This window comes from Macaca nemestrina, unplaced genomic scaffold, assembly GCF_043159975.1.
Source record: "Macaca nemestrina isolate mMacNem1 unplaced genomic scaffold, mMacNem.hap1 Scaffold_62, whole genome shotgun sequence".
NCBI lineage: Eukaryota > Metazoa > Chordata > Mammalia > Primates > Cercopithecidae > Macaca > Macaca nemestrina.
The window spans coordinates 299,470-323,883 of record NW_027257786.1 but is presented as its reverse complement, the minus strand read 5'-3'; the positions used below and the strand labels follow the sequence as shown (position 1 = coordinate 323,883).

The following is a 24,414-nucleotide window of genomic DNA, read 5'->3' as shown; positions in this document are numbered from 1 at the left end:
CACTGCAGGGCCCTCTTGCTCGCAGTATAGTGATGGCACGCCACCTACTGGCAGTTGGGGACGTTGCAGGGCTCTCTTGCTCACAGTGTAGTGGCAGCACTCCCGATGCTGGCAGCTAGGGACACTGCCCGGCCCTCTTGCTCCAAGTGAAGTGGCGGCTGGCTCCCCAGCTGGCAGCTGGGGACACTGCCGGGCCCTCTTGCTTGCCTTGTAGTGGGGGCACGCCCCCTTCTGGCCGCTGGGGGTACTACAGGATCCTCTTGCTCAGTGTGGTGGCAGCACGCCCCCTGCTGCCAACCAGGACGCTGCAGGGTCCTCTTGCTCATAGTGTGGTGTCCGTGCGCCACCTGCTGGCAGCTAAGTACACTGCAGGATCCACTTGCTCACAATGTAGTCGTCGTACGCCCCCTGCTGGCAGCTGGGGGCGCTGCCGGGCCCTCTTGCTGGCAGTGTCGTCGCAGCACAACACCTGCAGGCAGATGGGGACTATGCAGGGCCCTCTTGCTCCAGGTGTGATGGCTGGCGCCCCCTACTGGCCACCTTCTGCACCACTTAACGTTGGAGCGCCAGTTATTAAGCGCCATCAGTTCTGGAAATTCAAACTGAAACGGAGCTATTACTGGGGAGAGCTGATGTCCCGGTTCTTGTCTAACTTGGAAGAAGTATTTTCACCAAGAGGCAGTACAAAGATGGCAGATAACTTCACTGAAAAAAATACAGTGTGAAGAGCTTATTGTAGAAAAATAGGAAGGAGTAGGCTGATCGTGCAGGAAAGCAGCCTAAGAGTCCTGTGCAGGGAATTTTATTTTGGACTTCTTCACATTCCTGCCTCTGTCTCAAGTCTCCACCTGTTTTCTTTGTCTGGTTTTCCTGCTACTGCCTTAGGTCCCCAACTTGCCCCACTTAGGCTTGTGGGACCTCCTCACTGTTGGTTGAGGCACATGTGTGGTGATCAATCCGAACTCACTCTGGCACCAGGCTCCTTCCCGCCATCCCAGGCAGGCTGACAGCAGTCACATTTGCATCTACTGTGCCTATCTCTTTTGAATGTCCTTCTCTGCCCTAATCTGTACTTATGGTGCCAGGTTTCTTTTAAGAATGTCCCCTTTGTCCTTATCAGCATGTAGCCAGCAGTATTGTGACATTATTACTGCAGAGTGAATGATGACTGGGGCATCTTAAGAGGAGTTGTAGGGTGTTTCTTTATGCATAGGTACCTCTTCTCCCTCCAACCCACAATTGACAAGTGCCCATCCACTCCAGCATTAGAGATGCCACTAATATGTGAATTTTCGGTGGTCCCTCTAGGTGAGCCTTCCCAGACTTTCCCTATTCCAGGAGCTCCCCCTCCTGTTCATGTCTAGCTATCTATGTGCTCTAACAGAGCCCACTATCCTGTGTCTTTCCCAAAAATAGTGAGGGAAAGATTAATGGGAAACCATAGGAAATGATATGCATGTAGATGAAAACTTTACAACTTACACAAATAATCACTCAAAATCATCCTTATACTAAAAATGCAAAACTATACAATATCTAGAAGAAACTATGGAAGAAAAGCTATGTGCCTTTGGATTTGGTAATGAATTTTAACAAATGACACAAAAGGTTTATATACACAGAAGAAATGACAATGTGGATTTATTAATATTTAAAGTTTATACTCTGGGAAAGACCTTGTTAAGGGAACAAAAAGACAAGCCACATATTGAAAAAAAAATTTGCAAAATACAGATCTGAGAAAGAATTTGTATTCAAAATACATACAAAATTCTTAAAACTAAACAGTAAGTTAAACAGCCCAATTAAAAATGCACACAGATCTGGACACCTCACCAAAGACGATCTACAGATGGTAAGTAAACATACAAAAAGATGCTCAACATAGTAGATAACTGAAAACCACAATGAGATAGCACAGTTGGTCTGTATCTGTTATAACTGCTAAACTCTAAAAAAATGACAAATTGCTGGAGGAAAAACAAGAACTCTTTTCATTGCTGGTAGAAGACAGTGTGTAAGACCAGAATATGCCACCCCAAAATATGTCCCTTTTGGCATAAGAATTATTCTGAGCTGATTACTTTGAAAAAATGCTAAAAAAGGAAGTTCTGAAAACAGAGAAGTTACCCTTGTGTAAGGAAAATTTACATCTATAAAGGAAATCCCCGTTTAAAAGATCTCTCTCTCTCTCTCTCTCTCAGCAATAACCAAGAAGAGGATAACTAAATCATTAAAAGAGTCTTATCAACAGAGAACGCATGGAGTTAAGTCTGTATAAGAAAACTTACCCTTGTCTACTGTGCTTTTGCTTGCTATGTCCCCACTACTGAGCCTCAAATCTTCTTTCTTTAAGTTGAAGATAGCATTTACACTTGAATTGAAAGCCACCTACTGGGGATTTACTCATTTTTCCCTAAGTATCTCCCATGTATCCATAAGGTATACATGTTTTTAAACTCCTCTACTTTTTTCTCATTTTAATCTGTAATTTGTTACAGAGGGTCCCATCTAAGAATTCCGTAAAGGTAGAGAGAAAATTATTTTTCCTCCCCTATTACTAGTTGGGCAGTTTTTCCCAAAGCTAAACAAGTCTCACCTTACAATCCAAAAATCATATTCGTAAGTATTTTGACCGCTACTTTGATATTATTTCCAAACAAAAGCTACCATGCAATTATGTACAGAAGCCCTATTCATAATGACCAAAGGAAAAAAAGGAATCAGAAAGTCTTACAACAGATGACTGTGTGGGAACCCACTCAGACATCAAGAGTTGTTATAGGGGCCAGGCACGGTGGCTCGCTTTTGTAATCCCAGCACTTTGGGAGGCTGAGGCAGGTGGATCACAAGGTCAGGAGATCAAGACCATACTGGCTAACACTGTGGAACCCTGTCTCTACTAAAAAAAATACAAAAAAAATTAGCTGGATGTAGTGGTGAGCACCTGTAGCCCCAGTTACTCGGGAGGCTGAGGCAGGAGAATGGCATAAATCTGGGAGGCGGAGCTTGCAGTGAGCCAAGATCGCACCACTGCACTCCAGCCTGGGTGACAGAGAGAGACTACATCTCAAGGAAAAAAAAAAAACTTGTTTGTTTTATATTTAATAGTGATAACTCTGAAGACATAGTTGTTTTATTACACAAAAAATATTAAATTTATTTTTTTTAAGTTTTATCCAAATCACATTAACCTGAAAAACATTTGGATCAGTTCCTATATTTCTAGGAGTTTGGGAATATTTATTTATAAATGATTTTTTTTTCCAAGCCAAGTTAGAATAGAGCACTTTTAGAGGATTTTATAAATGAAATTTGCAATGCTATCCAGAGTTAAGAAAAATCAAATATACAAAACATACATTAATAGACATACAAACACAAATAGAGATCTCATAGCTTTCATCCTGAAATTTTAGCCACGAATCAGGCATAAATATTCTGATGGTTAATTTTAGATGTCTGCTTCATTGGATTAAGAGATACTAACATAGCTGGTAAAGCACAGTTTCTGGGCATAAGTGTGAGGGTGTTTCTGGAAGACACTGAGATAAGGAAGATCCACTCTGACCCAATGTGGATGGGCACTGATATGGTTTGACTGTGTCCCCACCCAGATCTCATCTTGAATTGTAGCTCCTATAATCCTTACATGTTGTGGGAGGGACCCACTGGGGGACGATTGAATCATGGTGGTGGTTACTGCCATGCTGTTCTTATGATCTGATGGTTTTATAAGGGGCTTTTCCCCTTTGACTTAGCACTTCTTGCTGCTGCCATGTGAAGAAAGACATCTTTGCTTCCCCTTCCGTCATGATTGTGAGGCCCATCCAGCCATGTGGAACTGTCAGCCCATTAAACCTCTTTGTTCTTTATAAATTGCTCAGCCTCAGGTACTTCTTCATAGCAGTACAAAAATGGACTAATAAAGGCACCATCCAATTGCTTGAGAGCCCAGATAGAACAAAAAGGAAGAGGAAAGGTGAATTATCTCCTTCTGAAGCTGAAACATCCTTCTCTTGTCTTTGACATCAGAACTTCAGGGTCTCAGGCCTTTGGCCTCAGAATGAGAGTTACACCATTGGCTGAACTGATTCTGAGCCCTTTGGACATGGACTGAGCAATGCTACCAGCTTTCCTAGTTCCCCAACTTGGAGACAGCCTATTGTGGACTTTCTCAGCCTCAATAATTATGTGAACCAGTTTCCCTAATGAATCTTTTCTCATCAGTCTATCTACATAAATCCGACGGATTGTGCCTTTCTGGGGAACCCTGACTAATGTGATTATAATAATACAAAATTCACCAGCTTATATAGAGGACTTGGGTTTTGTCTTTACCCCATTTTATATTTGTATTATAACTGTGTTTCTGGAAAAAATGGAACAAGTTTTTATCTTCTTCATATGAGGGCTAAAGCTTTTTTCTCACCAATATTTTTGGAGATTTTTACGATTTTCAAGATTTTTCTTTTGACCCTAACCCCTGAACCAAACCCTCACCCCTACTGCTAAACCCTAACCCTAACCCCTACCACTAAACCCTAACCCTAACCCTAAACCTAAACCCTAACCCTAAACCCTAACCCTAACTCTAGCCCTAAACTTAACAGAACCCCAACCCAAACCCTAAATCCAACCCCAAACCCAACCACAACCCTAATGCTAACACTAACCCAACCCCATCTCTAAAACCATAACCCTAAAATCCTAACAACCCTAAGTCTAACAACCCTAGCCCTAACAACACTAACAAACCTAATGTTAGCAACCCTAAACCTAACAACTGTAACCCTGACCCCTGACCGTAACCCTTTGTATAAATATCAAGTGATCTTGAATAGACAAAACACTCCTGAAAACGAAAAGCCCACTTAGTGGCTCACATTTCTCATTGTCAAATATTACTGCAAAGGAATAGTAATCAAGACAACATAATACTGGCATAAGGAGACAAATATAAATCAATGGAACTGAATGTCCAGTCCAGAAATAAAACTATACCTCTACGGCAAACTGAGTTTTGACACGAGCCAAGACCACTAAACTCAACAAACGCTGCTAGCATCTGACTACCTAGAGTCAGAGGTAACAAACTGTACACTTACCTCACAACACAGAAAAAGTAACTAAAAATGGTTCAAAGCCCTACATATAAGAGTTACAAATAGAAACTCTAGAAGAAAACAGGGATATATCTTCATGACCTTGGATTTGGCAAAGGTGTTACAGATCTGAAACCAAAAGCACTAGCCACAAAAGAAATAATTTCCTCAAAATTAACAACTATGCATCAGAAGACATTATCAAGTAAGTTGGCTGTGCACTGTGGTTCACGCCTGCAATCCGAGCACTTTGGGAGGCAGAGGCAGGAGGATCACTTGAGTCCAGGAGTTCAAGACCAGCCAGGATGACAGAGCAAAACCCCATCTCTACTAATAGTACAAAAATTAGCCAGGAATGGTTGCACACAGCTGCAGTCCCAGCTACTAGGGAGACTGAGACGGAAGGACTGCTTGACTCCAGAACGTAGAGGTTGTAATAAGCTGAGATCACACCACTACACTTCAATCTGGGCAACAGTGTAAGACCCTATCTTAAAAAAAAAAAGAATGGGTATGATGGCTCACGCCTATAATCCCAGCAATTTGGGAGACTGAGGCAGATGGAACACTTGAGGTCAGGAGTTGGAGACCAGCCTGGCCAACATGTCGAAACCTTGTCTCTACTAAAAATACAAAAATTAGGGCCGGGAGCGGTGGCTCACGCCTGTAATTCCAGCTCTTCTGGAGGCTGAGGCAGAAGGATTAACTGAGGACGGGAGTTCAAGACCAGCCTGACCAAGAAAAGCAAACCCCATCTCGACTAAAAATACAAAATGAGCTGGGCGTAGTGGCACATGCCTGTAATCCCAGCTACTTGGGAGGCTGAGGCAGAAGAATCATTTGAACCCAGGAGGCGGAGGTTGTGGTGAGCCAAGAGTGCACCACTGCACTCCAGCCTGGGGAACACAGCAAGATTCGGTCTCCAAAAAAAAAAAAAAAAAAAAAAAAAAGAAAGTGAAAAGACAACCCACAGAAAACAAGAAAATATCTGCGCATTATATATCCAACAACGGTCTGTTGACTACAGTATATAAAAAATTTGTATAACTCAACCACAAGGACAACCAAATTACAAATGGAGACAGAGTTGAACACACACTTTGCCAAAAAGACATGCAAATGAAAAACAAGCACAAGAAAAGATGATCAATATCATTATCATTATGGCCATCCAAACTGAAACCACAACCAAATACTCTTTCACACACACTAGAAAGGCTACAATCCAACAAATGTAAAGTAACAAGTGTTGGCAAGGTTGGAGAGAAATCAAAACCATTAAATACTATATGTAGAATATAAAATGGTGCAGCCTATTTGTAACATAGTTTGTTATGTCCTCACAAAGTTAAAAACACAATGGGCATGGTGGCTCATGCCTGTAATCTCAGCACTTTGGGAGGCTGAAACAGGCAGATCACTTGAGGACAGGAGTTCAAGACCAGCAGAAGGACATAACAAAACCCCGTCTCTACTAAAAATACAAAAATTAGCCAGGCATGGTGCCACACACCTGTAGTCCCAGCTACTAGGGAGGCTGAGGCGGGAGGACCACTTGAGCCCAGAATGTGGAGGTTGCAGTAAGCCGAGGCAGCACCACTACTCCAGCCTGGGCAACAGCGCAAGACCCTGTCTCAAAAATAAAATAAATAAATAAATAAGTAAATAAATAAATAAATAAAGGCCGGGCATGGTGTCTCAATCCTGTAATCCCAGCACTTTGGGAGGCAGAGGCAGGCGGATCATCTGAGATCATGAGTTTGAGAACAGTATGACCAACATGGAGAAACCCCACCTCCACCAAAAACACAAAAATTAGCCAGGCATGGTGTCCCATGCCTGTAATCGCAGCTACTCGCATGAACCCAGGAGGCAGAGGTTATGATGAGCCAAGAGTGCACTACTGCACTCCAGCCTGGGAAACAGAGCAAGACTTGGTCTCCTAAAAAAAAAAAAAAAAAAAAAAAAAAGAGGAAGAGAAAAGACAACCCACAGAAAAGAAGAAAATATTTGCCCATTATATGTCCAACAACGGTCTGTTAACTACAATATATATAAAATTTATATAACTCAGCAACAAGAACAACCAAATTACAAATGGAGAAAGAGTTGAACACACACTTTGCCAAAAAGACATGCAAATGGCAAAGAAGCACATGAAAAGATGATCAATATCATTATCATTATGGCCACCCAAACTTGAAACCACAACCAGATATTCCTTCACTCACACTAGAAAGGCTATAATCCAATAAATGTAAAATAACAAGGGTTGGCAAAGTCGGAGAAAAATCACAACCATTAAATACGGTATGCGGAATATAAAATGGTGCAGCCTATTTGTAACAGAGTTTGGTATTTCATCAAAAAGTTAAAAATAGGCCCGGCAAGGTGGCTCATGCCTGTAATCCCAGCACTTTGGGAGGCTGAAGCAGGTGGATCACTTGAGTCCAGGAGTTAAAGTCCAGTCAGGATGACATGGCAAAACCCCGTCTCTACTAATACAAAAATTAGCTGGACATGGTGGCACACAGCTGCAGTCCCAGGTACTAGGGAGGCTGAGGTGGGAGGACTGCTTGAGCCCAGAATGTGGAGGTTGCAGTAAGCTGAGATCGCACCACTACACTCCAGCCTGGGCAACAGTGCAAGACCCTGTCTCAAAAAAAAAAAAAAAAAAAGAAAGGGCCAGGTATGATGGCTCACACCTGTAATCCCAGCACTTTGGGTGGCTAAGGCAGATGGATTACTTGAGGTCAGGAGTTGGAGACCAGTCTGGCCAATATGGTGAAATCTTTTCTCTAGTAAAAATACAAAAATTAGCGCCAGGCTCTGTGGCTCACACCTGTAATCCCAGCACTTTGGGTGGCTAAGGCAGGCGGGGCACTTCAGGTTGGGATTCGAGACTAGCCTGACCAACATGGACTAACCCCATCTCTACTGAAAATACAAAATTGGCTGGGCTTGGTGGTGCATGCCTGTAATCTCAGCTACTCGGGAGGCCTAGGCAGGAGAATCGCTTGAACCTGGGAAGCAGAGGTTACAGTGAGCCAAGATGGCACCATCGCACTCTAGCCTTGGCAACAAAAGCAAAACTCTGCCTCCAAAAAAAAAAAAAAAAAAAAATATATATATATATATATATACACACACACACACACAAACACACATACACACACAAAAATTAGCCAGTGTGGTGGCGCACACCTGTAACCCCAGCTACTCAGGAAGCTGAGGCAGGAGAATTGCTTGAACCCAGGCGACAGAGGTTGCAGTGAGCCGATATCAGGCTACTTCACTCCAGCCTGGGTGACAGAGCAAGACTCGTCTCAAAAAAGAAAATACATGGGAGGAAATGGTATATCCTGAAATGAGGACTTTCATTCTGGACTAGGGTTTCCAACGAAGGTGACAGTTTATCCTTCAGTCTCCACAGGCCAAGAATTTGCCATCCAGCAAGAGGCAACAGAGGAAGCCCCCCAAGTCCCATGCCAGAACTATGACATTATTACATTCCATTTCAATACTTAAATATTAATAATTCATCCGCTTAAATATCTACACTTACTTTACCAATTTTCCATTGTATTGATGAAGAGGTTTCCAAATTTCATATAGGTCGTCATGATGTGGACAGGACTTTTTGATAACTATACCAAATGACTATATAAAATATAAGTGTTAAGGCCAGGTGTGGTGGCTTACGCTTGTAATCCCAGCACTTTGGGAGGCCGAGGCGGGCGGATCACGAGGTCAGGAGATCGAGACCATCCTGGCAAACTTGGTGAAACCCCGTGTCTACTAAAAATACAAAAAAATTAGCCGGACGTGGTGGTGGGCGCCTGTAGTCCCAGCTTCTCGGGAGGCTGAGGCAGAAGAATGGCGTGAACCTGGGAAGTGGCAGAGCTTGCAGTGAGCAGAAATAGTGCCACTGCACTCCAGCCTGGGCAACAGAGTGAGACTCTGTCTCAAAAAAAAAAAAAAAAAAAAAAAAGAAAGAAAGAAAAAGAAAAGAAAAATATAAGTGTTTAAACGTAAAATACCTTGCAACTGCTAACACAGGGCTAGAGAATATAGCAAGGTAATAGTCTGTCCAGTAAATTCTTCTGAAAAAAATTTTTTTTTTGAAACAGAGTCTCACTCAGTCAACCAGGCTGTAATGCAGTGCCACGATTTCAGCTCAATACAACCTCCACCTTCCAGGTTCAAGCGATTCTCCTGCCTCAGCCTCCCAAGTAGCCAGGACTACAGGTGTGTGCCACCACACCAGGCTAATTTTTGTATTTTTAGTAGAGACGGGATTTCACCAACTTGTCCAGGCTGGTCTCGAACTCCTGACCTCAGGTGATCCGCCCACCTCAGTCTCGCAAAGTGCTGGGATTGCAGGAGTGAGCCACTGCGCCCAGTCTTCTTCTGCAATTTCGACAATCAACTGTGCGATTTGCCTTTCCTTCAGCACCGAGATTTTATTTTTCTTTCCTAATTATTTCAAACATGAATTTTGGTTCCAGGGAACTAGTATTTCCTTAATTTATAAATTGAGGGTGGATGAGCATGGTGGCTCATGCCTGTAATCCCAGCACTTTAGGAGGCCAAGGCAGGCAGATCACTGGAGGTCAGGAGTTCAAGACCAGCCTTGCCAACATGGTGAAACCCTGTCTCCACTACAAATGCAAAAATTAGCCAGCTGTGGTGGCAGGTGCGTGTAGTCCCAGCTACTAAGGAGACTGAGGCATGAGAATCGCTTGAACCCAGGAGGTGGAGGTTGTGGTGAGCCAAGATCATGCCACTGCACTCCAGCCTGGGTAACACAGGGGGACTCCATCTCCAAAAAAAAAAAAAAAAAAAAGAGGGTCATCTCACAGATGATCTAATAAATAATGCTTTCTCTTTAGAAATTCACATTATTAACTTTTCTACTTTTAGATATCGTAACTGCTGTGACTTGAAGGACTTATCTCAACAAAGCCTTAAAAAACTAGGGTGGGCAGTGGGTGAATGGGTTGGGGGAACCCACACAAAATCCCCAAGACACCTGGAAGCCCATGTCCCCATGAGAGGGACTGCAGGCAGCTGTAGCAGACTGGATGGGAGAGGACAGTAGGCAGGAGAACTCAGGGTCTGGAGGCCATGGTTCTAAGGCCAGAGGAAATCATTGACAAACTTAAATCCAGAGCTTGACAGGATGAAATTTGTGATTGTAAATGAATATTTGCCATTACCAAGTGAGATCGCCAGTGGTTAGGTGCTCCTCCATGTGGGCCACAGTGAGGAGAACATGGCATCAGGCCAGGGTGTTCCTACCAGAAATGCAGGATCTGCACCTGTTTAGGACGAAACGCTGGGCAGACCCAGCTTAGAGTCATCTCTGCTCTTTACATCTGTCAAGGCTGTGAAAACTGAGAGTCGCCCAGATGCGGTGGTTCACACCTGTAATCCCAGCACTCTGGGATGCTGAGGCGAGTGGATCACCTGAGGTCAGGAGTTAAAGACCAGCCTGGCCAACATGGTGAAATCACATCTTTACTAAAAATACAAAAAATTAGCCGGGCGTGGTGGTAGATGCCTGTAATTACAGCTACTCCAGAAGCTGAGGCAGGAGAATCTCTTGGAACAAGGGAGGCGGAGGTTGCAATGAGCCAAGATGGCACCACTGCATGCCAGCCTGGATGACAGAGTGAGTCTCTGTCTTAAAAAAAAAAAAACAAAAAAAACCCCAGAAAACTGAGTCTCATGAACAGTTCCCGAAAAAGAAATTGGGCCCACATGAAAACACATTTTTCTCCCAGCTGGGGCAGGCAATGAAGTGAAATAGGTCTGCGGACTGGACTTTCACATAGAGACCGTATATTTCCTAATTTGGGGGTTATGTGGGGATCATCTGGAGGACTGTTCCTGCTTTTGGTGAAACACAGGGAGGTATTCTTTGTGAAGCTGCAAATCTGGCACAGCAATAACGACTGGGGAATTGGAGAGAAAAGAGAAGGCATACTAACTGCTGTTGCAAGTTTCCCAGAAGTATAACATTATTGGGAAGTAAACTGCTTCTTAAATCAACTGTGTCAATACCACGTCAGTAAGGCACAGACAACAACATGAAGTTTCATGACAGGCCAAATCTAGCCCAAACCCAGTCCGGCAGAGGTTGTCAACCCAGCGCCCCAGCAAGAGCCAGAGGGTCCCATCCTGGGAGCTGCAGACGCTCTCCTGTGGGCTGCAAAGGCCATGGCCGCATCCTGGACAGGACGTAAGCTCTCAGGGATACATGCATGTTCCTGGGGTTATATGAGTGTGACGGGTGTGGCATTAGTCTGACGGTGTCACGGGCATTCCAGTGGTTACGTGTGTGCTCGGAGGGACAGATGCGTGTTCCGGGGGTTATATAAGTGTGACAGGTGTGGCGTTAGGCACACGATTTCATCCCCGCATTCTGGGCGTTACGTGCGCTCTGAGGGACACATCCGCATTCCTAGGGTCGGATCTGGACAGCAGCTGTCACGTTACCCTGACGGTGTGATCTCTGTATACAACGGGTGCTAACACCAGCATCACAGATGGAGTGTTATTAGTACTACGGGGGTTATTATCACTGTGGTGGGTGTTCCAGTTGCTTTCCTGAGGCTACATTTCTGTTCCGAGACCGTGGCTTGGCTCCGTGGCCGCCTCGCCTTGGGTGCAGAGAACGAACCTCAAGTGTGCTGGATTCACAGCGGCTTTTGGTTTCTAATTTTCCACAGGAAGGGTCTCTGCCCCTCAGCTGACAAGGCTGAAAAAGGAAGGATTTTATTCACCACGGACGCGAGCTCGAGGTGTCCCAAAGCGAGGGGCGTATCCCAGTATGTGCTGAGGAGAACGCGACTCCCGCTCTCGCAGGACTCAGGCGAGGAGGTAGCACGCGGCCGCCTCAGGGCTCAGAAAAGCCGGGCTCGCGCGCACTCTGCTGGCGGCCAGGGGCACTGCAGCGCCCTAGAGCTCACTGCGCTGTCGGCAGCCCCGTGCCCGCTGCTACCCATCCCGCTGCACCACTTAAAGACAGCATGGAGTGTTTGGCGCTATCGTTCTAGAAATGCAAACTGACACAGAGCCCACTAGCCCGTGAATTTCTAAAAATGCAGAAGGCACAATTAATTGGAAACCATAGGAAATAAAATCAACATGAATGCACATTTTACAACTTATGCAAAAATTTACTCAACATAGTCCTCAGACTTAAAACGCGAAACTGTCAGAGGCCTCTTAACCACAGTGACTTTATTTTAAAAAAAGGTTTTAAAAAAGTTAAATCTGGGCAGGGCGCAGTGGCTCATATCTGTAATCCCAGCACTCTGGAAGGCCAAGGCGGGCAGATCACTTGAGATCAGGAGTTCAAGACTAGCTTGGGCAAATTGTGAGAACCCTATGTCTACAAAAAACACACAAATTAGCTGGCATGGTGGCACGTACCTGTAGTCCCGGCTACCCGGGAGGCTGAGGCGGGAGGATTGCTTGAGCTCAGGAGTTTGAGGCTGCAGTTAGCCCACCATGATCACACCACTCCACTCCAGCCTAGGCGACAGAGTGAGACCCTGCCTCACACACACACACGTTAAATTTGTTGGATTATATATTTAGGGGGTTGAGTACTTTTGGTTATAAAATTTTTATGGTTGCGGGAACAAGTTAATAAATAAAGACATAAAACTTATAAAAATGTACCAGGACTTTAAGAACAAAAAAGCATTCTTACTTTAAAAATAAGTTTTACTTTAAAGGTAATAATACACTCATAAATTCTTGTTAAAATCCACAGTAACATAGACAAGTAACAATACTAATAGCCTGTCACAAACTGATCACAAGCCTTTATAAAAGACAACACTATTTATAATAACCTATATAAACAAACATTAAGCCCGGGCGCGGTGGCACATGCCTGTTATCCCAGCACTTTGGGAGGCTGAAGCGGGAAGATCACTTGAGACCAGGAGTTCCAGACCAGCCTGACCAACATGTGAAACCCAGTTTCTACCAAAAATACAAAAAATTAGCCGGATGTGTTGGCACGCGCCTGTAATCCCAGCTACTTGGTAGGCTGAGGCAGGAGAAACCTTGAACCAAGGAAGCAGAGGCTGCAGTGAGCCGAGATCATGCCATTGTGACAGGAGTGAAACTCCGCCTCAAAAAATAATTTTTTTAAAACAGGTGCATTCCTCCTCTTGCTTTCTGAGGACGCCCTGCTATGTAGCTGAGTAGTCGCTAATAAACTACCTTAACTTCACTATACTCTGTGATTCGCCATAAATTCTTTCCAATGTGAGATCCAAAAACCCATTCTTGGGGTCTGGGACAAGATCCCTTTTCCGGTGACAAAACTATACAAATTCTAGAATAAAACACAGAAAACTATGTGACCTTGGGTTTGGTCATGAGTTTTAACACATGACACTGTCAGAGGCATTTAACGCCTCCTTTATATGAACTCCAGGGTGGTTTATGTTCCATTGGCTAAGAGAAAGTTTTCTTCCAAAATGTAACATGATTTGAGGTCAAACATTAATATCAAGTAAACTCAAAAGATGGAAAAGATAGCATTAGTTCTGGGAAAACCAGAAGTGTGCCTTTTTTGGAAATAATCATCGGTAGCACAAACTTCAGATTCTGCAAAGGAAATAAAAATGAGTTAACTTACATTTTTCACAAATTAAGATATAAATCAAGATAATGAAATCCAGAAATCCAATCTTACTGCTTTTAATGTTCATTAAAAAAAAAAAAAAAGACATCTTTATCAAATAGCCCCAGTAATAGTCACCAAGTCTTTACTACTTAAAAGCAAAATCCACCTATCTCCTGAACAGTATTCACTTTACAAGCCTCATTATACGTACTGGAAACAAGATTCAGAAATAAATATATGCATGTATATATATAAAAATATATTTCAAATAAAAAATACTTTTAGATAGTGGTATTACAATACATTTAGAAATTAATAACGGAAGCAAATTATGGGAGATCATCCACGCCTGTCCCAAAGGTACCGAATTTATAAATCATCTCAGATGCGGTGCAGGACAGGTTGAAAATAGGAACGCAATGAACCCGTGCGGAGCAGCGGCCGGCGCGGTGTCCAGGGCAAGACCCTGCCCGGTCCAGGCCCCTCCGGCCCTGGGCCCGACGACTGCTACGCCTCTGACTCCACGCTAACGCGGAGCCCGAGCGCGCGTCACAACGTGTGGGGCCGGGGAGGCTGCTACCCAGAGGCGGAGTGCGGGATCGCGAGGGTGCCCACCCGCCTCTCGCTCCCGCCGGCACGTACGGACTCGCGTCCCCGCCGGGCGCCGACTAGGCAGCAGCACCGCCCCCAGCACAAGAGGCTCACGCGCCTCTTACCTAACAGGAAGTTGGAAGCAGCGCGCCCCCACGGTGCACTGAACGCACTCAAACAGAACCGGACGCAGACACACGCTTTCAGCCCAGGGGAAAAACTGGCAGGGTCGGAAAAGCAAGCAGCGCATGCGGGAGCTCAGAATGCGCCCTGCCCCGGCCCGAGACCCCGCCCCGGCCCGGCCCCGCCTTTTTGTCTGCCTCACCCCTCCCCGCCCGGCACGTACTTGCCCCGCCCTTCGCGCGGCGTTTTTTGTTGACCCGGAAACGGATTCTCCGGAGCCAAGGTCCGCTCGGGTGAGTGCCCTCCGCTTTTTGTGGCCAAACCCAGCCACGCAGTCCCCTTCCTGCGCCATCCTCCATACCCGCGGTCTGTGGGTCTCCACGGACGTCACAGGCTCGGCAACAGCCCCACTGTCGGCGGGGAGCCCCGCGACGCCCTGAAATGCTCCGAAGCCTGTCGCTCAGCTGCCAGATCTGCGTCTGTGTCCGGTTCCGTCACTGAGGTCGCCCCGTCCAGCCCTTCTACCCTAGTTCTCTTCACCGTCCGCCCATCCTATCGCGCGCCGCGTCAGCTCCCCATTCGGCACATGGCTTGTCTCCCGTCGTCCCCACCCTTGCCCCTCTTGGCAGCTCAGGGCAGCCCTGGGATTTGGCAGACGCCAGTCCTCCCTGAGATGCCTCCCCATCCTTCCCTCCGCCAGACCCTACGTCTCCGCAAACCCCCCGCTTCGGGGTGACCGCTTCAGACAGGAAGCTGAGTCCGGGCCTGGGGTAAGGGACCTGCCCAATCCTGTGACAGCCCGCGTCCTTCTGACAGTTACCTCCCACTAGCGGTGACCTTCCCGGTGCCCCACTGAGAAGTGGGCTCTTCCTTGGCAGGGGCTTCTTCACTGTATCGCTGTGGATGTCGAGGTGGGGCAGGATCGTGAGGAGAAAACAAGAGAAGAGGGAGGTAGGGCCAGCGAGGGACAAAAAGGGAGGGAAATTTAGATGGGAAGTGGATGGGTGTGAGGAATTTGAACAAACACTGAGAATGAAGGAGAGTGACCTGAGCAAGTAGTAGTAGGGTAAATGGAAATAGACAAAACGGCAATCAGCAGAGATGTGGAGGACAGAATACAATGAGGGGGCCCTGACTGTCAGTAGCAGAGGGGGCAACAGAAGCCTAATTCTCAAATTCCTTAGATGATTTTCTGATTTCCAAATTAGTTTCCCTTTTAAATTTCTTGTATCAGGTTCAGTTTATGAGGCCTCAATACTTTTCAGTCTTTTCTTTCTTTTTTTTTTTGAGACGGAGTCTCGCTCTGCCGCCCAGGCTGGAGTGCAGTGGCCGGATCTCAGCTCACTGCAGGCTCCGCCTCCCGGGTTCACGCAATTCTCCTGCCTCAGCCTCCCCAGTAGCTGGGACTACAGGCGCCCGCCACCTCGCCCAGCTAGTTTTTTTGTATTTTTTAGTAGAGACGGGGTTTCACCGTGTCAGCCAGGATGGTCTCGATCTCCTGACCTCGTGATCCGCCCGCCTCGGCCTCCCAAAGTGCTGGGATTACAGGCTTGAGCCACCGCGCCCGGCCACTTTTCAGTCTTAATTATGTATTGAAAATACTTTTTGTTTGGTAAATACTTTTACATTAATTCAGTGTGCACTTTGTAAGAATATTGATGATTTGAGTTAGTTTAGTTTTCAACATCTTCCTCTATTCCTTTATATGATCTCTGTATTTAATGACTGTAGGATAAAATTTCCAACTAAGTATAAATATCAAGTTTTCTTTGTGCTGTTTTCTGCAATTATTGAAGGATGGGCTGAATTGTCCTAGAACTTTGTTCCAACAGATTCCATGTGTTCATAATGAATAAATTGCTCAAAGATATTTCGAAAGCTCACCTTTTATGTTTTTTATTGCCAATAATTACATCTTTTTAATTTTTATATTTTTGGATGACTTAATGTGATGTTCTGGAAAAGACAAATGCTTTTAGTCAATATGATTAAAACCGTGAAAGACAAATTGCTGTTACTTAAGAGTGGGAAATTTGATCTCAAATCTTTAGGGGGCAGGGATGTTAAGGGAAAACTGCCACTGTCGCATCCAGATCATGTCATTCCTGTTAAGCTGGTGCCGGTTACTGTCTACTGGCTTCTGTTCACCTTTCCACCTGCCCCAAGACATACACATAGTGACATAAGGCAGTGGATAGGGAAAGAGCAAGACTTTTTAAAGTAAGCACAGAACAAAGGTGTCTTTCTAATGAGGAGGAGCTGTTGGTTCCGGGAAGGAAGTTTGGAAGAGAAAGGGCAATAAGATTTGGGTATTCAGGATCCAGAAGTGAGAGAGAGCTTGGGAAGCTCAGGAACCGGAGAAAGAAAAAGCATTGCCCATTCTCACCCATGACCCTGTGCTCAGCAGGTACTAGCAGAGACTTCAGCAGGAACCAGAGAAAGAAAAAGCATTGCCCATTCACACCCATGACACTGTGTTCAGCAGGTACTAGCAGATACTTCAGGCTCTGTGACTAAAAGGGATCAGACCAGTTCATATACCCACAGCTGCCATGTAAGGATGTGTGTGGAATTTACTAGGGAAGAAGGGTGTTATGAAGGAAGGGGCAGAAAAACTCACCTGTTGGTCTCCAGGTAGAAGTTTATTGTCCCGAATTCCTGGAGGTTCAGTGAAAAGCAGAAGATTGTCTTTTTCACATGTTGAGTTATGCCCCCATATATGTGGTTGTGGTAAAGAAAGAGGGTATGTCGATGGGAAGTCCTGAAATGCATGTTCCTAACATTCAGCAGGGACTTCTCAAGACACATCTTGCCTTAGAAAGAAGCTCAGAGAAGAAAAATGGAGAACAATTAGATATGACATTTTCACTGGAAAAAGTCATATTATTCACTGATTGTTTTGTCATCTCCCTCCTTAAATGTTGTTTTTAGGATTTCGTAATATCTGACCCTGCCTAACACATTTCCTAACTCACTCATAGCCTTCCCTTAACTTCATCCCATCTTCACAGTATCACACTGTGACCCAGTGATTTCTAACTTGTGAAGTTCCATTCGGGGGATCATATGGGAAGGCCTTCACACCCAGACATGGTGTGGAAGTGGGCCACATAATGTCAGTGAGGCAAGTATGGATCGTTTAGGGATGATGCACTGTCAGATCTTGTTGACCATGATTAGAAACACTGTGCATATTAGTAGTGAATTAATGTTGGGAATACTTGACAAATCCTGGAAAAGAAGATTAATGAGAGGAAATTTGTTCTGCCCAATTGTATAATGCATTTGAAGCTTAAAACAATGAATCAGTATTGATCTAGCCTCAAAATATTAATGATTTGGATTAGAAGGAAGACTTTAGAAAATGATAGCTATGACAAATTAAAGTAGCATTTCATCCACACGATGGAGTTTGTTTATTCAGTAATTGCTTTAAGAATGGAATCAACGTAAGTGTCTAACAGGAGGGTATTCTAGAAATTGTTCACAGCACGTCTGTTCCAAGGAGACCTTGATGTTCATAGATTTGTAAAGAATGCTGCTTACTAGCACACTGACTTATCTGCAAATGTCTGAGGGTTCCTCCACTTGGGTAACTTGGGGGTTTGATCGCAGAGTAAATAAATGGTACATTTTATATTGTAATATAGCAAGATGCAGCCCACAAACTGTAGATACTCTTAACTACCACATAAAGTTCATCTACTACTTTAACCAGAACTTGATACTGTATGTATGTTTTTTGTAGATTTGGATAAAATGACAATTCATTATTATTTCCAGTTCACAAAGTAATTGTGAGGCTGAATACATTTTATTATTTTATAGATGTATGTGTAAAATGAATTTTTCTGCGTGACTCATTTTTGATGTATTTTAGATGCTATTTTATATTTTGTAGTTTAATTGTATGTACACACACACAAATACACACTTAGGTGTCTTATTATGTTTCTGTAGCGAAACCAAAATCCTTCCTTCATGCCGTTTGACTTTATGTTTTCCTCAGGAAGGCAGGACGTATTTTATATGATAAAATATTATGTTTTATTGAGTCCACTTATGATATTGTTTAATATTATGAATATTTACATGACTTATTTTAAATTTCCAACTAACATAGATTTACATGAAATTTGATATCTTTATTTTTTTCTTTTCACAACTATTTTGACTATATCCTCACCAAAAATCAAAATTTAGACAAAATTGGCTTTTAGACTAATTCTCATTTTTTACATGTGAAAGACTACATGTGACTTTTAAGTCTAGGTTGCCCTGAGTCTGCAGTCACCGGGGTTTTATGTCACTGTGTCCTCCAATCTAATAATATTATTTTCAGGTTATATTCATGTCATTTCAATGTCCTCATTAAGTTTTAAAATTTCTTTACATGGGCCTACAAATTTATTTCAAATGTTCCTCATAATATTTTGCTATTGTAAATAGAGACTGATTTTGTGTGTTTGCTTTGTTTAAAGATTAATGTTACTAAACAGGAAATACTGATTTCAGCTTATTCAGAATAGTTTTGCACACTTTTTAAATGTTCTTATTAGTATTGATAATTAGAATGGATTCTACTTTTTCAAGTTTACAGTCACATCATCTGAGAATAACTACAGTTTCATGTCTTTGACTCCATTTTTGTAGTCCCTCTCCTTTTCCGTCTTGTTTTGGTCCCACCTCAGGCATCATGTGCAGTGGTGAATGGCATCAGCCCCAGCCAGCCTCCTTATTCCAGCCTTACCTTAAGTGGAAATGGTTCTTTTGTTAACTCACAATATATAGTTTAGATTTTATTGATTAAGAATAATTAGTCCTCACAATTCGATATGATTTTTAAAGATTTTAAATTATTTTTAAAGATTTAAATTATTTGAAAGTGTTTTTTCAAACATCAGTTGATGTGATTGTTTTTAATCTTTAAAATTAATATGTGAAAGTAATACGTTTTCTAGTATGGAATTATCCTTTTATTATTTTAATTAACTCCACTTTACAATGCTCTGGTATTATTTAACCATACCAGTGATGGCCAGGTGACCAAAATAAATAGCCAAATGGCTAAAAGTGTATTAATGATTTTTGCAAATATAATTAATGAAAATTGTTGGTTAAAATTCTAGTTATTGTTGCATTTATGTTCATTTTGATTAGCATAATAAACTAATGAGGACAGGCTTATTTTTCTCCTTCAAAAGCATTTACATTACAAAGCAGGTAGAAGTGATTTGACATGAACTCTGATGTATAACTTAAACATTAAAATTAGCTAATCAGATTTTTTCTGCTGATTACTGAGGGAAAGTTTTAACTCTATTTTCATGGAAATTAATCAATGTATCATGTATTCATGTTAGAATACAATTGTTCTGATTTCTTAGATTTTGAATTACTACTTTTAAATAAATACAGTCTCTTTTATTTACCTGTGTTTTTTCTTTCCACCATGAGTCTTTTTGGTTTCATGATCTTGCTCTCAAAACTTTTAAATTATTGATTTCTGTCAAATCTGTTCATTCATTACATTATTTTATTATTAAATTCTTTTAACTTTTTAACTTTTATTATTATGTACTGCATTTGTAACAATTTGGAAAGTCAAGTAACTACTGTTTTATTTTTCTTTATCTTGGTTTATGAGTGTTTTTAAAGTTTTACTTTCCTTGAAGATCACAGCTGTAGCCCCAATTCTATGGTTCTGGCTACTTTTATTTATCAGACTTACTAATATCATGAATGTAATTGGAATACTCCTTTGATTTTACTGGTGACATATACCCACTAGTGTACTGAGATGGGGAAAAAAAGTCTTTACAACTCAGATAAATATAGAGTTGATATTTATTATTTATGTAAGTGTGATCTTGTTATTAAATTCCTCTATCATATTTATGGAATTAACAATTTCTCTTTGAATCCAGACGTTTCTAGTCATGTGTATTTCCAACATATGTTTTTAGCCACATACACTTTTTTGAATATCATATTTGGTGTTTAATTTTTGCTAGGATTATAGGCTGGACTCCAGATCCAAACTCGACATGTAGCAGACCCACTAAAAACATACATTAAGCCCCTAGCACTGTTTTAATCTCCGTGGCCTGGCTGAGCTTCTGCCATCTGTCCTCCTAGGCACTGTGAGGTCTGGACATCTCATTTGGCATAACTCAGCAGTGGCCATTGGTGGATCTCATCCTTACTACTACTCCCTGCTGGCAAGGGTGGCCCAGGCCCACATAAGCCATTGCTGGGCTCCTTGGAGGACTTAGAGAATCCTGAGATTGCCCATGAGGATGGGCATGCCTCACAGTCTAGCACCCATCTTTACTGATGCCTGTAGAGATTTAGAAGCTCACAGGGGTCTTTGATGTCTTTCTTATGCCTCCATTGTCTGCAGTGCGACTCCCATACTCCTAAGCCAAGGTAGAGAATTTTGAGGAGGCTTGTATGGAGGTTTATGGTGACCCCCATGGTTCTGTGAGACTGGTAGAAGGCACAGACCCCTTAGACTTCTCCCCCAGAGGAATATGTGAGACTAGTGGAGGAAAGGAGAGTAATGAAGTATGCATTTAGCATCCCAGGCTATCATTGCACAGCTCTAAGGAGAAATACAGGGTGTCTTATGGCAACTGGCACAGCTCTGTGAGACTGGGAGATATTGAACAACCTTGAAAAAACTGATAGACAAGTAAAATCTAGAAAAGAATACATGAGCAACATGAGTATATCAACAAAGAGAAACCATAATAAAAGAAATGTAGATTCTGGGGCTGAAGAACACAGTAACTGAACTAGATCAATACAGGGTTTCAAGAGGTGACTTGATCAAGCAGAAGGAATAACCAGTGAACTCAAAGACCGGTTATTTGAAATTATTCAATCAGAAGAGCAAAAAGAAAAAGAATCTTTTAAAAAGTGAAGAACATCTGTCTGACTTTGCTAAAATTTGGAGGTTCCTAAGAACTCCCTCCCCGCCACCCCCCGCAAGGCAGACTCTTGCTCTGTCACCCAGACTGGAGTGCAGTGGTGTGATCTCAGCTCGCTGCACCCTCCACCTCCCAGTTTCAAGCGATTCTTGTACCTCAGCTTCCCAAATAGCTGGATTACAGGTGCCTGCCACCACGCCCAGCTAACTTTTATATTTTTAGTAGAGAGGGGGTTTCACCATGTTGGCCAGGCTGGTTTTGAACTTCTGACCTCAGGTGATCCTCCCGCCTTGGCCTCCCAAAGTGCTGGGATTACAGGCATGAGCCACCATGCCCGGCAAGAACTCCTTTTTATGTTAGATTTGCTAGGGTTTAGCAGCTCACAGAACCCAGGAAAACAGTTTGCTTAGCTGATTTATTACAAAGGACATTTAAAATATTACAAATGAACAGCCAGCTAAAGAGTTACATACAGCAAGTTTTGGATGGGTCTTAGTTTTAGGAGGTCTGTCTCCAAGCAGTTGGCATGTACCATTCTTTCAGCATGTGTATGGCTCTTCATTCATGCAGAAGCTCTTTGAATCCCACCATTCAGGGATTTTTACAAAGTGTTCATCTAGTAGGCATAATTGTTATCAACTCGATCTCCAGCCTCTGCCCTTTACCAGAGGATAAATCATTAAAAAATTGATCCCTTTTGAGGTAGAAGGATCTCGTCCTCATGCTCCTCAGTTCCTTCCAGAATCAGCTTCCAGTTCAGCTGCAGAACAGATTCTGGTGGTGGCTGGAGTAGCCCAGGCAGGTGCCGTCGGGTCTGAGTTCACACTGGTGCCCGTGTGGTCTCCAGTTACGGTGTGGGCCGTGGGGTCTGAGTTCACACCGTTGCCCATGTGGTCTCCAGTTACCGTGCTGGCCATGGAGTCTGAGTTCACACTGGTGCCTGCGTGGTCCTCAGTTACAGTGCTGGCCATTTGTGCCTTTCTGGAAAGTTAGAAGGAGGATCATTTCATCACCTCTCTGTCCTCCCACACCTGATCTATGCTGGGCCACCGTGAATTCTTCCTTTTAACTGTTTCTCTCATCACGGGCAACGCTGGTGTTCTGTGGTCAATGTTTGCCATTTCTGAAAACGGATTCTGTGTTTCTTTATATAATCACGTGGTCTCTTTTACGAATTTCGCTTTTCTTTAAGAAAATAATCGTGCTTTTATCTCTTCAATGTCAACTCTGTTCCCTGACACAGGCTCTTACCAGCTCGAAAATTAAAGGTAATCTTTGATTATACTTAATACTTTCTAAAGTTTTCAAAAGTTTATCAGCACGTGGGTTACTGAACATTGACTGTTTATTTAATGGAAAATTAGATTCTAAGTAGAGTATTAGAGTGAAAATGATCTTTTGATTTAATTAAAATATTCAGGTAAAAATATTAAAATGCCTTCGCCAAACTTCATGCCAGTGTATCGTGAAACATTAAGCTGCTCTCTGCTCCCGGGAATACATGAGTAGAGTATGTGTTTGAAAGCGTCATTCCAGTCTTAAGTTTTAGGTATTCTTAAAGGGGTTGGCTGGAGAAGTGACATTTAACATTGAGTGAACGTTTGACAAAGATTTGTCTCGATATAAAAATAGTTAAAAACAATGTTTAGTGTTTCCTGTCAGGGTTCACCCATTAAAGAATGGTCTTGTAAAAAAGTCATCGAGAGTGTCGGCGCCCAGAGGTGCTACCTTGCCCACAGTTGTGTCATCTGCTCTCACCAGGCGACACGCCCAGCGTTTAGCTGCACGTCAGATGTGGCCACGGGGCCACAGGACATCCCTGCGGACGGATGTTTTTATGCAGATTCATGAGGATGGAGACCGCTGCAGAACTGTAAGCCCCCCAGGGGCTGACGGAAGCCTGGGAATACCCGAGACACCAGAGTCGCTGCTGCCCTGGGTGGAAGGAAACCTGCCCTGGAAGATGGGAAATGCAATAAGGAGAAAGTACCAAGGTACATGATGCTGTGAAAATGGAGATGTTTTAATTAAATTAACAATTAAAATCATTTTAATTATGTGAATTATTTGAACTCATGTTAGTTCTTTTTAGGAAATTAATACTTAAAGCAAGTTTGTTTTCTGAATTGTTTGAATTAATTGAGTCAGCACAAGAGTTAGCATTGATATCTGACCCTCTTCCAGGGTTGGGGCAGAGGAGATGGGGGCAGAGGAGACGGGCCTCCCACCCGCTTTCCCCTGGAGCTCAGCCAGAAATTCCCATTGAGGAGCCCTCAGCTCCCCGAGAGCCAGGAGCTCTTGCGGAGAAGCCGTTGTCGGCATGCCACCCGCTTTGATGGCCCTGCGCTGCCATCCCTGCGCTCCAAGGGCCGGAACCTGACACTGCCTGTGCCACACGGGTCTCAGGGAGGTGCCAGCCAGGGGGTATGCATGGCGAGGCCTGAGCATCGCTTTCGGGATTCCGTGGCTGCCGGTTTCATTGTCTCGCTGTTTGTCCCCCTAGCAAGACTCATGAGGTTCCTTGAGGACAAGACCCCCTCCTTCCACCTGGTCTGTTTCCTGAACATTCTCTGCACTAGTACAGCCCCGGGATGCAGCCCTCGGGAATCAGGGTGTCGGCCATAGTAGGGTGGGTCGCTCTGCAGGGCACCATGATGGATGTTAGCCGCTGTGCTTTACTTTGGGGACATGTTTAAGTACAAAAGTAATTTTAAAATTTCACCATTATTTCAAGACAGCTGAGAGCCTATTAGCACAGAATCCCTGGTCTTAATGAAATCAAACGGTTCTTATTAATTATTCATGATACCATGAATAAGAAGCCTTATTTTTTATAATTGCCAGTCTGTATAATTAACCTTTCATTTGGTTAAAGTACTTAACAGTAAGTAGAGCTGTAATTTCAACTGTTTATAAAGCATATGGAAGAATGTTTAAATGTTTAATTAGAACCACTTTTTTTAGTTTCATAGAGAATTTTTTTTCTTGTCAACGAGGGTCTTTAATTATT

General features: G+C 43.4%; 1 long non-coding RNA gene across 1 annotated transcript; it reads left to right on the top strand.

The window, feature by feature from the left end:
* The first annotated feature begins 14,525 nt into the window (after nt 1–14,525).
* LOC139361567 (uncharacterized) lies at nt 14,526–23,467 on the top strand. The gene is made up of 2 exons (XR_011619119.1): nt 14,526–14,765; nt 23,166–23,467. It is a non-coding gene; the product is annotated as an uncharacterized lncRNA (long non-coding RNA).
* Nucleotides 23,468–24,414: the final 947 nt, after the last annotated feature.